The sequence below is a fragment of the Myxine glutinosa genome, chromosome 3 (assembly GCF_964187855.1).
Source record: "Myxine glutinosa chromosome 3, kmMyxGlut1.1, whole genome shotgun sequence".
Lineage (NCBI taxonomy): Eukaryota > Metazoa > Chordata > Myxini > Myxiniformes > Myxinidae > Myxine > Myxine glutinosa.
Window position 1 is genome coordinate 96,121,368 of NC_136263.1, and position 16,369 is coordinate 96,137,736.

Consider the following 16,369-nt stretch of genomic DNA (forward strand, 5'->3'; position numbering starts at 1 on the left):
GCGAATCCAAGCACACCCCACGGAATCTTCTTCCTCGGCCACACAGAGCGCCGATCTCACCGTCAGGGGGCGATATCCAAGCACTTCGCGGAATCTTCTTCTTCGGTTAAACAACAAATAATTATAAAACTTAAACCACTTGAACGGCACCTTGGATTTGGGGTCCAGCTCTCAGATGAGAAGGAAGGAGAAGGTTCTAAGTCTGCATGAATGAGACTTTCCCGCTGCCGGAGTTGCCTTGTAATGGACAATTGATTTCGCCGTTTTCAGGCACAGCGATCTCCATTTATTTTAGATTTACACGAATCACCTTGGATTTTAAGGTAGCACAATATTCCCGAACTGCCGGCAGTTTTAAAGAAATCTGGACAATAAATGATGCACTTTTCAGGATTTCCTCCACAAGGTACTTTGCTATTATTTGTTTAAATGTGTCATTTTGTTTTTGATGTTCTTTTACCTCTCCATCTGTCTTGGTAGTGCTTTTTCTTTAAAATGCTCCACCTTTTCCACTGCAGATCAAACCATGGACTTGCAGGGATGTAGCCCAGCGGCATAGTAAAAAATACGAAACCAATTGTTCAAATTGTTCTAAAAGCACCAAAATTGGCACACATGTAGATTAATACATTCTGAACAATTTTGGATATGGAGGCATTCAAGATTCTCTTTTCATTATTTTATTTTATTTTTTTTATTTTTTTTTTCTCTTTTTTTTTTCTTTCTCTTTTCATTCATTCAAGATTCATTCAAAATGCACTCTTCCAATGTTTCATGCCATCACAGGGTGTGATACTGTGTCAGCCTTCGTCGGACATGGGAAGAAATCTGCCTGGGCAACATGGAACACGCTGCCAGAACTCACTGATGCCCTGCTGAGTCTGGCAAATGCACCCACAAGCATCCAAGAGGATACAATGCATGTCATCGAGAGGTTTGTATCTGTTAAACTAAACATCTGTTAAATATCTGTTATTTAACAGATATTTAAATTTAACAGATAACAGATATTTTGTATCTAAATATCTGTTAAACACTTATTGATGTTAATTCTGATGTAAAAAAAAGGAATTTTGGCCCATCTAGCACCATACTAACGACACATAATGAAGTCTATGTAATGACGCTAATGGTAAATGGCGGCCATTTTGAACAATGGCCGCCATATCTTCCACAGGGCTAATCTTGAATGCCTCCATATCCAAAAATGTTTAGAATATATTAATCTACATGTGTGCCAATTTTGGTGCTTTTAGAACAATTTGAACAATTGGTCTGCTATGCCGTAGGAATAATGAGGAAGTTGAGCGACATGAAACAGGAAACTAATGCCTGAACTTTCCTGAGCCTTGAGTGCAAACCTCTAAAGCCTTTCCAACAAAAGCACTACTACCAGTACTACTACAGCGACCACCACAACTACTCCCACCACCACAACAACTACAACCACCACCACTACTACCACCACTCCTACCAACCACCACCACTACTACTACCATCAGTACTACTACAACTACTACTACTACTGCAACCACCACCACTACTACTACTACCAATACTACAACCACCACTCTACTATTATCACCACCGCTACTATCACGACTCGTACCACCACAACAACTACCACCACTACTAATACTACCACCACTACTACTACTCCTACCACCACAACTACTACTACCACTACTACTACAACTACCACCCCCAACCCCGACGACTACTATTATCACAACTACTACCACAACCACCTCTACCACCACCACGACTACTCCTACCACCACTACACTACTACTACTACCACTACGTCTACTACTACCTATTGGATTGGTCCAATTATTCCTACATTATTGTGAGATTGCCCAAGGAACGTTATTAGCCCAAGTCTTTCACACATCGGTTGTCCAGGCCTGGTGCAGGAATATGTGATTTGTTCACGGTGCGCCACTCTTTGCGAAGAACGCTGGGATTTATTTAACGTCCACCAGATAATACAAGCAGACGAGACCCTTGAAATGGAATACTCGAATCTATTTGGCATTACACATGTTTAATATTGTTGCGGTTTTGTAATAAAGGTTAATTTCCCCTCTTAGTTAGTTACACTACAACATGTAGCCTCGCTTAAGTTCAGTTATTTCTTCGTAAATGTAAGCGTAGTCCTTTCCTGTGTTAGTTTTGCGTTGAGTAGGCCAGTGAAAATGAGGTGTCCTTATGGCGCTTTGGTTTGGTATTGGCACTGAAATATCACGCGGCAGGCCTGAGCAAGTCAACCGTGGCCGAAGGAAGGCGGAGGAGGAGCCATCGGTAAGCACGAGCCGCCAATCAGGGCTCGAGGGGAGTGGCTTACCACTGCGGCAAGAGGCGGGGTTTGGAACATTCGAGTCGGGCCAGGGCGGGGCCACCGGGCCATATAACCCTGCCCCGAGCCCCCCACCTCAGTTCAAGTTCGGAGAAGATGAGATGAGTTCCGAGTTGTCAGATGAGTGGAGGAGACGCCGATGAGTACAGACGAGTTGGGAACGCACGCCAGTATTGAGTCATACCATATGAACTGAATTACCCCGTTGTACACGAACTTGCCCTGCTCCCCGCGCTCTGCGCAGTATTAATCGCGCGCTGTAAAAGACGACCCGCGCCGGGCCACAGACGCGCGATTTTCCTCCCGCCTGCCTTTGCCTGAATACGCGCCGCGAGGATTTTCTCCTGCCTGCCTTCGCCGGGATACGTGCTGTGACCGCCAGAGGGCTACACGCCGGGTGAGCTGTTGCAGGAGCGACCGAAGCAGGCGCGTTTGGCGCGCGAACATCCTTCCTCCATCTCCCCGTGTGTGTAAGTGGGCCCATTGTCTGGGCTTTAGTATAAGACTGACTAGGTTCTGCCCTGTGTCCCTTTCCTTCTACCAATTCCTGTAATATAAATAGTGTGAATAAATCTGTTCTTTCTTCCGATTCAACCGTCCTGTCTTTTCCATCATTGGCCGAGCACGGTACGAATAAGAATCGCTCTAATCGGGTTCTAATAGAAAGGTAACAGCACGAGTCACATGGTACGCATTCCGCTCGGGCGTACTCAATTACGCGTGGTTCGTGCGAGACTCGATCCCCACCTCCGCTGCGACGTGGGTACCAAAGGTACGTGTGAATTTGTCCCGAAGCCCTTTTCCACGTTTGCCCGGGAGTGGCGACTCGGTCTCGCGGTTTTGAAGACCCTGGGGGAAAAAGGGGTTTAATCTCCCCTTTGTAACGGGAACGGGCTTCGAAGATCCGCAACAATATGTTTATTTAGTTGGGGCCATTCTCACAGTTGCAGATGATGGATGCATCATGCATGTGAGGTTGTAAATGATATGTTGATCAGTAAAAGAGGTTTCATTCGTAATGTATTTTTCCCATAAAAGCATCATATAACTCTGAGTGTTGTTGCCGTTATTGCAAACAAATAAGATTGTATTGTAGCGGCTACCGCTGGGTTTACACAATCGCCTTGCACCTACCAAGGACGCGGAGCGATCACCATGCCGGGCTCGTCCAGGACGCCCGGGCAGGCCCGGTCCCAACTTGCCAGGCCTCGTCCGGGACGCCTGGCCATGCCCGCCCTCGACTTGCCAGGCCGCGTCCAGGACGCCCGGCCACGCCTCCTCTCGCCTTTCCCGGGCAAACGCTCCGGGATAATGTGTATATATATTGCTGCCCGATAAACAGGCTTTTCAGAGTACCAGAGTTGTTTTGTTTCAATAAAGAAACTCGGACGAATTCCAGCTTTTTGTCGCGTCCATTCTTCCGATTATGTGGGAGCACAGCTCCTACATTGGTGACCTACCGACATGGACATGGCAGTTGCCCTCAAACTGCCTACCTTCTGGGAGGCTCACGTGGCGGTTTGGTTCGCCCAGGCGGACTCCCTGTTCGCCCTGCGAGGCATCACGGCCGACGACACCCGCTTCCACCATGTGGTAGCAGCGCTCGGCTCAGCCACCGTGGCCCGCGCCCTGAGCCTCCTCGAGAGCCCGCCAGCCGCTGACAAATACGGCGCAATTAAAAAGCTCCTCCTCGACGCTTTCGCCCTCTCATCGGTGGAACGCGCACAGCGCCTGCTCGACCTGCCCGAGCTCGGCGACACGCGCCCGTCCGAGCGAATGGACTACATGCTTTCGCTGCTCGGCGAGCACTCTCCGGCATTCCTGTTCCGGGAGCTGTTCCTCCGTCAGCTGCCTAGCCCGGTACGCCTCGCCCTGGCGAGCACGACGATCACGGATCCCCGCGCCCTCGCCAGGGAAGCCGACAAGATCTCCGCGGCAGGCCAACGCATTGCAGCAGCGACCTGGGGCCCACCGCCGTCCGACGCAACGCCCATGGCACCCGAGCACCCGGCACGGTCGACGACAGAACTGCCGACGCAATTGGCGGCCGCTACGCCGAGCCGACCACCTCCAGCACGACGACCGGGGCCTCCACCTGACCAAGCGTGGTGTTACTATCATGCCAGGTTCGGACAGAAGGCCCGGACATGCCGACCCCCGTGCACCTTCGGCAGGCCGGGAAACGGCCGGGCCGGCGTTCATTACCAGCCATGAGCGCCGGCCACACGGGCAACTTACTTTTCATCACGGACAAAGTGTCCGGACGGCGCTTCCTGTGCGACACCGGCGCCCAACTGAGCATCATACCCGCCTCCGATCAGGACAGGCAGTCCGCGGTTTGTGGCCCCTCCTTGGTTGCAGCCAACGGATCGGCCATCCGCACCTACGGCCCGCGCAACGTCACCCTCTGCTTCGGCGGCCAATGCTTTGCTTGGACTTTTGTAACCGCAAGCGTGCCCATGGCTCTGCTAGGCGCCGACTTCCTCTGCGCACACGGACTGCTGGTGGACGTCCAACGGCGTCGCCTCATCAACGCCGAGACCTTCAGCTCCCTGGTATGCACATTGAGCAGCTCCGCTCCGACCGAGCTGGCATGCGCCCTCCCGGCGGCGAACAAGTTTGCTCGCCTGCTCACGGAGTTCCCGGCCCTCACGCGGCCGACGTTTTCGGCCGTCGCAGTACGACATGGGATCGAGCACCACATACCAACCACGGGCCCGCCGGTCTACGCCAGAGCCCGCCGCCTCGACCCAGCCAAGCTCGCCGTGGCTAAAGCCGAGTTCGACGCTTTGGAACACCTCGGCATCGTGCGGCGCTCTGATAGCGTGTGGGCTTCGCCACTACACATCGTCCCAAAACCAGGGGGCGGCTGGCACCCATGTGGCGACTACCGCCGCCTTAACGACGCTACCACCCCCGACAGGTATCCGATCCCGCACATCCAAGACTTCTCCGCCCGTCTGGCAGGACGGGTCATTTAAAAAAAATTGATCTCATACGGGGATATCACCAGGTACCTGTCAGGGCGGCCAACGTCCCTAAAACGGCCGTCATCACGCTGTTCGGCTTGTTCGAATTCCTGCGGATGCCGTTTGGCCTCAAGAACGCAGCTCAGGCGTTCCAGCGCTTGATGGACGGCGTGCTGCGTGACCTGCCGTTCCTCTTCGTTTACCTGGACGACATCCTCGTCGCCAGCACGTCCCGGGCCGAGCACCTCCTCCACCTCCGAACACTGTTCGGGCGCCTCAGCGAGCACGGCCTCATCGTCAACCCGGCCAAATGCCACTTCGGCACGACGGCCGTTGATTTTTTGGGCCACCACATCACCAGGAACGGGGCCGTGCCGCTGCCAACCAAGGTCGAGGCCATCACCACGTTTCCGCGTCCCCGCTCCATAAAGGCCCTGCAGGAATTCCTGGGAATGGTGAATTTCTATCACCGCTTCGTGCCCCGCGCTGCCCAACTCATGCGGCCCCTCTATGAAGCCCTCCGGGGCAAGCCGGCCAAGCACGACATCGTCTGGTCCGCAGCAATGGACGCGGCCTTCAAAAGCTCAAAGCGGGCCCTCGCCGACGCAACACTGCTCGCTCACCCGGTGCTCAACGCTCCCATCGCCCTCACCACGGATGCCTCTGACTATGCGGTGGGCGCCGTACATGAGCAATGGGTGAACGGGGTTTGGCAGCCACTCGCTTTTTTCAGCCGGCAGCTCCGGCCGAACGAGCTCAAATATAGCACGTTTGACCGTGAGCTCCTCGGTCTACACCTGGCCATTCGCCATTTCCGCCACCTCCTGGAGGGCCGACCCTTCACGGCGTTCGTCGACCACAAGCCGTTGGTTTACGCAATGGCCATGGTCACGGAGCCGTGGTCAGCCCGCCAACAGCGCCACCTCTCCGCCGTGTTGGAGTTTACCACGGACATCCGGCACATCGCCGGCAAAGACAACGCCGTGGCCGACTGTCTTTCTCGGGCCAGCGCGAACGCGGTCCACCTCGGCGTGGACTTCACGCTTATGGCGGCGGACTAAACCACCGACACCACGGTGCAAGCCCTCCGGGCGGCGGACACGGGCCTCCGCCTGGCCGACATCCCCTTCGCGGACACTGTCCTGCTCTGCGACGTCTCCCAAGGCCAGCCTCGCCCCATCGCGCCCGTTACCTGGCAACGCGGCATCTTCGCCTCCCTCCATGGCCTTTCCCACCTGGGCCGGAAAGCTTCCCAGAAGCTGGTGTCGGCGCGATTCGTCTGGCACGGCCTTCGACGGGACGTCCGCGATTGGACCAGCACCTGCACAGCCTGCCAACAGGCCAAGGTCCACCGACACACCCAGGCCCCGCTGGCACCTTTCACCGTGCCCGAACGACGTTTCGACCACGTCAACGTGGACCTGGTGGGCCCCCTCCCCCCATCACGGGGGTTCACACACCTGCTCACCATGGTGGACAGGACCACCAGGTGGCCGGAGGCCGTTCCCATCGTCTCCATCACCACCACCGACGTGGCGCAGGCTTTCATCGCCACCTGGGTCGCCCGCTTCGGCGCACAGCCTGACATCTCGTCGGACCACGGACCGCAGTTCACCTCTGAGCTGTGGGGTGCGGTCGCCCGCAACCTGGGGGTCAAGCTCCACTGTACTACGGCCTACCATCCCCAAGCCAACGGGTTGTGCGAGCGATTCCACCGCTCCATGAAGGCCGCGCTCATGGCCGGCCTTCAGGACGGCGGTTGGGCCGACAGGCTGCCGTGGGTCCTTTTGGGCCTCCGCACGGCCCCCAAGGAGGACCTCCGGGCATCCACCGCCGAGCTTGTCTACGGCCAGGCGCTACGCGTCCCGGGCGAATTCGTGCCCGATGCTACCAGTCCCTGGTCTGCAGCTCACCAGCGCTCGGACCTCCAGGAGGCCGCCCGATGGTTTGCCGCCATGCCAACGTCCCACCACGGTGACCCCCAGTCCTACGTCCCCCCAGCGCTTCGCACAGCGGAGTACGTTTTTGTGCGTCATGACGCACATCGGGGGCCACTCCGGCCGCCGTACGACGGGCCTTTCCGGGTCCTGCGACGGGACGACAAGTCGTTCGTCATCGACATCGGCGGCAGGTCGGACCGGATTGCGGTGGACCGCCTCAAGCCGGCGCACGTGGACATCGACCAACCGCCACGGTTGGCCCTTCTGCCGCGGCGAGGCCGCCCCCCATCCACGGTGCCCCCCACTCGACCGCCCACCACCACACCGCACCCCCCCCCCCCCACGACCCGCGAGGGGTCGCTTCGGCCGGGTCATCAGGACCCCCCTTAAATTGACCCTGCCGGTGCAAGTCGATTCTGGGGGGACGTGTGTAGCGGATACCGCTGGGTTTACACAATCGCCTTGCACCTACCAAGGACGCGGAGCGATCACCATGCCCGCTCTCGACTTGCCAGGCCGCGTCCAGGACGCCCGGCCACGCCTCCTCTCGCCTTTCCCGGGCAAACGCTCCGGGATAATGTGTATATATATTGCTGCCCGATAAACGGGCTTTTCAGAGTACCCGAGTTGTTTTGTTTGAATAAAGAAACTCGGACGAATTCCAGCTTTTTGTCGCGTCCATTCTTCCGATTACGTGGGAGCACAGCTCCTACAGTATTTGCCTTTAACTTTAATAATGGCAAAGGATGTTGTGGCAGTGTGGTATGTCATGTTGGAGATGAAGTTGGAATGCATGCTTCGTGTTGGGGGAGGTTTCACACTGGTGCATGCTGGGAGAATAAGGGTTTGGTTGTTGGACAGTGAGAAATGACACCACACTTGCACATGTCAAAACATATGATGCCTCATGACGGTGGGAAACAGAACGTGGCATCTTTAATAAACATTACTCACCAGGGGGCGCAGGATAGCTGAAATATTGAGAGGATTCACTACTCAGTGGGGTGAGGCTGTAGTTTTTGTGAACCCTTACCTGTCCAAGGAATTGGCGATAGCAGAAATTTTAGATCTTGCACTTGATCAACCTCGGTGAAGGTAATTTGGATTTTCTTTCTATTTATGTATGGTCATTGAAATGTGTGGTGAAAAATGTAGTCGGTGGGTTCAATATATTATACTCGCCTGTACAATGGTCATTGCCAAGGGATACTTAGCAGGTCCTTATGAATCGATTGAAATTGCTACCTGTACCTCACAAATAAACGAAAGATTCGCATAAAAGATTTAACATTGTTGTTGTATTTTTACATCAGTAACAGGTAACCAAAACAAACACTCTTGACACCAAATGTTGCAGATGGATAGAATGAGCTTCATATATATATATATATATATATATATATATATATATATATATATATATATATATATATATATATATATATATATATATATATATATATATATATATATATTGTTATGGTTTTTAGAACCTTCACTTTGTAAATTTTAGTAAATGTTCCCTTATAAATAATCCCCTGTAAACATCCCCATTATTTGGCTTTATTAAAGATCGCACCCTAGTTAGTCCATGTACAACACGTAGAGCACCATAGGACCTATCTGTAGTTATCTCATTATTATTACGTGTTTTAGTTAAGGATCTGTTCCCAATAGTTGAATCTATGTTGCATTAATCAAATAAGATAGGCCCCTTCAATTTCCCCAATCATCTCCCGCTCTTCAAAGTGCAGTAGCGGTAGGGCAGCGTTCGCTGCCCCTTGTCTTGGTTTGTTTGATGGCCCCAAGCCGCCATTGAACATGCGGTCTCAGGCCCGAGGAAAAAGGGGGCGGGACACAAGAACAAGGTGTGGCACGTCAACTCACCATCAGAGGTGGAGCCAACGAGCCCTCGCCGGCCAACCAGGGCCGAGGTGAGCCGACCCGTAGGCGTGTCATAGGAGCCGGTGGCTGGATACAAGAACGCCCGATAAAAGCGGCTGCGAGGGACTGCTTCACGAGAGAGGAGAGATAAGTGCGAAAGTCCAGATGAGTGCGAAGGTCCGAAGTGCATGGTACCAGAGGAGAACACGCTGAATCGTAAGGCAGGAGAGTGGGTCTGTTGACAACGACAATACCGCCATATATTCACATTGTCCGACCGCGTGAAACCATACGTGCAGCTGCTGCCGGGTTTCGCCTCAAGCCCAGAGCATGGACCGGAACGTGGACTGGAGCAGACCTCGACGCTGCGCATCTGCCCGGACCTTCCTGCCCTACCATCGGCTTGGACCTTCTCCCCCTTCCAGCCATTCCTTCCTGCCATTCCCTATTCGTGTGAGTCTGTTTGTTCTGTTTGGGGCATATGATAATATAAGACTGTTTTAAGGCTGCCCTGTGTATCTGCCTCTTCCTCTTCCTGTATAGTCCTACCTTTCGTTTCTTCCTTGGTTTTGGTTTTGTGGATAGTGAATAAACCTGTGTTATTTCTTAGCCTTTTGGTTTCATTCTCCCCCGATCGCTTTAGTCCTTTCCCAATTGAGTACCTGTGGCACGATTCGGCCAACGCTCGGAGTCGGGTTTAGTCCTTTGTTAACGGCCCGAGTCGCAGCTCGCTTCGCTCGGCGCATTCAATCACGCTGCGGCCCGGGTGGGAGTATCTCCTCGCTTACGGCCGGTGGTGGTAATTAGGTAGAAGGACGGATTGGGCTTACGACCCTACTCACCACCGACCGGAAGTGTTGTCATACCCCCAGGACCGGCGGACGGTCAGCTTAACAGGACAAAGGGATTAACCCCCCTTTGCTAACGGGAGTGCCGTCCCCCAGATCCGTAACAATATATATATATATATATATATATATATATATATATATATATATATATATATATATATATATATATATATATATAATTATATATATATATATATATATATATATAATTATATATATATATATATATATATATATATATATATATATATATATATATATATATATATATATATGAGTTGCGGAAGACGAGAAGACGAGGCCATTTCATAGGGCTCGAAGCTCGTTTATTCGAACAGAAATCTCCAGCACTGATCTCGCGAACGGAACTCATACAGCTTTTATAAAGCCAAAACCCTCTTCGGAGGGCGTGGCTCCAACAACCGTGCGTACGTCACGTCCACACAACCAAAAGCCCCACAGGCCCGTGCATGTGGATTATGACCAAATAAGGTAACCGCTACATGCAAATAAGGTAACCACCACATGCGAATAAGGTAACCGTGAAATGGGAATAAGGTAACCGTGAAATGCGAATAAGGTAACCGCGACATGCTAATAAGGTAACCGCTACATGCACCCCCCCCCCCCCCCCCCGAGAAAGCACTCGCACGGGCATGCATGTAGTTCGCGGGCACTCTTGGGAGTGCTGAGAAGGCTCGAGCAGTGCTCGGCCTCGGTCCGCGTGAAAAAACGCTGCCGTTGGGTTGAGGCAACCGAGGGGCTGGTCAAGGCCTCGGGGGAGGCTGCCGAGGTTCCTCGCGGGCCCCCCGAGGTTGCAGTTCGCAGGCGTGCTCGGCAGTGCCGAGAAGGCTCGAGCAGTGCTCGGCCTCGGTGCACGCAAAAAGGGGTTGAGCCAACTGAGGGGCTGGTGTTACGTGTTCCTCCCCGACCTTCTGGTCTCGGTATACCACCGAACCCCGAGAGGAATCACGGCAGAAAGAATAGTTATTCAGTTTCAAAATCAATCACTAATGAAACCATCCATGAAACCATCAAATGAAACAATCAAATCAATAAGGTAACCACACCAATGATTATAAATGAACAAAATTGTATTAGAAATCACACACAGGAATAACGGTATAACAGATGGCCATTAAGAGTGCACTCTATATATATCTTATATAAAGTCAGGTAACTCACTGCGCTGCCAGCGAGTGAAAGGACACTCCTCAATGTCTCTATAACTTTTCCCAAGGTGAATGTGATTCGCTCCAGCGGTCGATAGAACGAAATCCGGTCGAAGCCCGAATCTCGCTCTCCAGTCGGTATCCGAGGCGCGTACAGTTGGCCTTGGAGATCGCCCCGCCAAACTGTACAAGGGCGCCCTCCAGAGGCGCACCCTCACCGCTTACTCAGCAACCCACAACGTAATTGGAGACGAAGCAGTCGCACACACACATCCCCGGCAGATGGTAGGATGTTGGTGTGAAGATGACGCGAGGCAAAACCTTCGTTGGTATCCGAAGCGCGGGGTTCAACATGGCCGACGGCTCCTGATTGAGCCGATGTGATGAGGCGAGGATTCGTCGGAATCACAGTGCCCAAATCTGACTACGCCGATTTCTTCCCCTCCAGCGATACTTCCTATCGCCGGATGTCCTTTCAAGGAACTCAAAATTCCCTCGCGACTGTCGGTAGACCTTGTTCGTTACGGAGCGCTGACGTCATGCGTCTTCTCCGACTTTTCTCGCACCGCTTCTTCATCTTCCTCTCTTCCGGTTCGGTTTCCTGTATCATTTAAAGTTAGCCTTTTTAACTTTAGATAACCGTTCCTGAATAATAAACCTTTTGAAGATAATAATAGTACATAAGATCAGAACTACGTCAAGTGGGTGAAAACCCCAATAACGGAAGTTACGAATCCGTAACACTTCCCCCCCTCAAGAAAGAAAGTTTGAACACAGCGAAAACTTTCTTTGCCTGCAAACTCTTTAAACAAACAAAAATAAACTCACAACCCAAATCACCAATTCCCATGAGCAACAATTAATTATCAACATCTCAAAAATAAAGCAACAAAATTTCACACAACCCACAGAGATTTCTAAAGTGAATTCACTCTGGACAAAGCATCAGGAACGACATTGTCCCTGCCCTTTACATGTTCAATTTCCAAGTTGAACTCCTGCAAAGCCAAACTCCATCTCATCAACCTCTGATTTTTCACTTTTAGTTTCATTTGCATGAAGGTTAAGGGGTGATGATCAAAAATCCCAAGGTCAAGCAAATCTACAGCACTTTCCCCCGGAGGCCGAGCTGAGAGCCAGGTTCCATGGTGGTTGGGTGGGGAGGCCTGGAAGTATTCACTACATGGACGCCTTTAGGAACGTGAAGTTCCCGGTTAGTCCGTGTAGGAAAGTTCACTAAAGGGACGCCTTTAGGAACGTGGAGTTCACGGTTAATCCGTGTCGGAAAGTTCACTACCTGGACGCCTTTAGGAACGTGGCGTTCACGGTTGATCTGTGTAGGAATCTTGGCTCAGCTGCTCCGCGGCATAATAGCAAATAGAAACCAAATAGAAACACACAATAACACATACACAACAAAATACCCAGCGGAAATTTGACAAAGACACGAACGGGAAAACACTCAAACTTTGATGCCGTGGAGAGATCGAAGCAAGCCTCGTCGCTCGAGGGACCGGAGGTTTGAAGATTTGGGTCTGAAGACCCAAAGTTTCTTCAAATTTATTTCCTGGGTGATGAGCAGCAGCAGGTACAGCAACGCTGCAGAAATATTACAACTGGCAGAGAGGAAATTGTGCTGGCCCTTCAGCAGATGCTCCATGCTCATAATAATTATGTTAAGAGTTTTCGCACTACTTTGCATAATCTAACACAGCCAAACTGGAAAGTAATCATCCATGCTGACAGAACTCCAACAGGACAGCATCCATGGCGCTTTAGTGCTCCTACTGTTTCGGATGTGGCTGTCCTCATATCTGGACAATAATTCAATCGCGAGACATCATTCTCCAACAGCAAGATGACAAACTGATTCGTATTTCTGAAAATAATAAGGCCTATGATGCCTTGCAGTATCCTCTCATATTCTGGAAAGGTGAGGATGGATCTCACTTTGAACACCAAAGACGTGATGGAAAAAAAGTGTCTGCCAATGACTTCTATTCCTACCGAATTATGGTCAGACAAATGGACAGTCATATTTTGCGATATGGTCAGCTCTTCCACCAATTCATTGTTGACATGTATGCCAAGATTGAGTCTGAGCGATTGTGCTAGATCAGACACAACCAGAAGAGATTAAGAGTGCAAAGCTATGTTCACCTTAGAGATGCTGTTGCAAATGATGGTCATGCTGCCAATGTTGGACAGTTGGTTATAATCACTCTTCCTTTACAGGGGGTCCTCGCTACATGCATGAGTACACACAGGATGCCATGACTTATGTTCGCTACTATGGTAGACCTGATCTGTTTATCACTTTTACCTGCAATCCTACATGGCCTGAGATCACAGCAGAACTTATGCTTGGTCAGACAGCCCAAGACAGGCATGATCTTCTTGCCAGAGTGCTTCGCCAGGAGGTTATTTCACTCATGAATCTCATCACAAAAGGTGCTGTTTTTGGAGATTGCAGATGTTACATGTACTCCATTGAATGGCAAAAGCGTGGATTGCCACACATCCACATTTTGGTCTGGCTTAAGGATAAGATTCGTCCAGCTCAGGTAGATGATATCATCAGTGCAGAGATTCCAAATCCTACCGAGGACAAAGTATTGCACGAAGTAGTGGTGAAGCACATGCTCCATGGTCCCTGTGGTCACAACAACACTCATTCTCCTTGCATGAAAGCAGGAAAATGCACAAAACGATACCCCAGACCTTTTCTTACAGAAACTCAGACAGATCAGGATGATATCCTTTGTACAGAAGAAGAAAGCAAGGTGATGGGGGCTTCACCACTACTCTCATAGTGAAACAACAAGAAATTGTCATTGACAACCAGTGGTTGGTGCCCTTCAACCCTCTCCTTTCACGCATCTTCAAAACACACATCAATGTTGAAGCATGCTACTCAGTCAAGTCTATCAAGTATGTCTTGAAGTACGTCAACAAAGGTACTGATCAGGCAGTCTTTGGTCTGCAGAGAGAGGAAACCAAAAATGATGAGGTATCAGCATATCAGATGGGTCATAACATCAGCAGTAATGAGGCTGTGTGGCGTATTCTCAACTTTCCCATTCATGAACGCCACTCCAGTGTTATGCATCTTGAGATCCATTTGGAAAATGGGCAAAGAGTTAACTTCACAGAAGAAACCGCGCTGCAGTGAGCCTAGCAGCCACCTAGGACCAAACTAACTGCATCCTTTGATTTGTGCAAACAGGATTCCTTTGCTAGAAGTCTTCTCTACTGTGAAGTGCACAGATATTACACCTGGAAAGAAGGGAAAAAGGCATTTCAGCCAAGAAAGCAAGGTGCAACAATCCCTGGACACCCTCACATCACATCCAGTCAAGTGTTAGGTCATGTCTACACTGTTCATCCCAGCAACTCTGAGTGCTTTTATCTCAGACTCCTCCTGCACAACGTTCATGGTCCAACCTCATTCCAGGATCTCAAGACAGTTGCTGGATATGTCTGTGCAACATACCGTGAAGCTTGCCTGAGAAGAGGTCTCTTGGAAGATGATGCACACTGGAACAGTACCTTGGAAGAGGCTGCAGTCTCGCATTCTCCAAGCAAGATGAGGAGCCTCTTTGCTATCAGTATCTGTGCCTGTTCACCATCCAATCCTGAGCAACTTTGGCATAATCACCAGGACAGCATGACAGAAGACATACTGTATCAAGCACAACAAGAGTCAAAAATCCCAAACCTGCAGTTTACCTCTGCCATGTACAACCAAGCACTGGTACTCATTGAAAATACTGTACAGTCCATGGCTGGCAAGGATACTTCAACAGTGTGGACTGCCTGCTCCTGTACGAACTGAACCTGCAACTCTCAGTCGAGAGATGCTTCAGGCAACCACCTATGACATTCAACAGCTGCAACAGTATGTCCACCAAAATGAACCACTCTTGGTTCCAGATCAAAAAGAAGCTTATACAAGGATCAAACAATAATTTGTTGACATCTGACTCAGGTGGAATCGTTTTCCTTGATGGCCCTGGTGGAACAGGCAAAACGTTTTTGATCAACTTAATTTTGGCACAAGTTGGTTCACTACAGCAGATTGCTATGGCAGTGGCCTCATCTGGAATTGCTGCAACTTTGCTCACAGGTGGCAGGACTGCTCATTCTGCCTTTAATCTGCCACTCAACCTGGCCCACAATGAGAGTCCTGTGTGCAATATTGGCAAAGGATCTGGACAGGCACAGGTTCTAAAGCAGGCCAAGCTGATAGTATGGGATGAGTGCACAATGTCTCACAGACTTGCATTTGAGGCTCTCGATCGCACCTTACAATATCTCAGAGGTAACACGAAAATCATGGGTGGAGTCACACTCTTGCTCTCTGGAGATTTCAGGCAAGCTCTACCAGTCATTCCAAAGGGTACACCTGCTGATGAGTTGAGAGCATGCCTCAAAGAATCCTATATTTGGAGACGAGTGGAAAAACTCCATCTTTCTACCAACATGAGAGTTGCACTTAATAGAGATGTCTCAGCAGGCCAGTTTCCAAAGGTTTTGCTTCAACTGGGCAATGGTCAGCTACCAGTAGACACTGAGACTGGAGATGTCACAATACCCCCAAATTGTGGAACAATCATCAACACATCTGAAGAAATGCTATTAAAGGTTTATCCTAGCCACTCACAGAATTATAAAAACCATGAGTGGCTTTGTGAACGTGCCATCCTTGCTCCCAAAAATGACATTGTGCAGGATATTAATGCCACCATCATTCAACAGCTACCAGACCAATCCACATGGGACAGGTCAGTTGACACTGTAGTTGATCTTGACGATGCTGTCAACTATCCAACAAAGTTTCTAAACTCTCTTCAGCTCACTGGCGTTCCACCTCACAATCTGCAACTGAAAGTGGGAGCCCCCATTATGTTGCTACTTAATTTGGATGCACCAAAACTCTAACGTTACAAGACTCGCTGTCAAAACTCTTATGCCCCATGTGATCGAAGCCACCATTATGACTGGTTGTGCCAAGACGATGTTTTTATTCCACGGATTCCCATCATCCCAACAGATATGCCATTTCAGTTCAAGCGCCTTCAGTTTCCAGTGAGACTATCATTTGCTATGTCCATCAACAAGTCTCAGGGACAATCTCTCAAGGTTGCTGGAGTTGAACTGACAAGTCCTTGTTTCTCTCATGGTGAACTCTACG

At 50.5% G+C, this 16,369-nt stretch overlaps 1 pseudogene; it reads left to right on the forward strand.

Annotated features, from left to right (window-relative positions):
* The first annotated feature begins 206 nt into the window (after nt 1-206).
* On the forward strand, nt 207-15,010 carry LOC144891214 (uncharacterized; annotated as a pseudogene).
* Nucleotides 15,011-16,369: the final 1,359 nt, after the last annotated feature.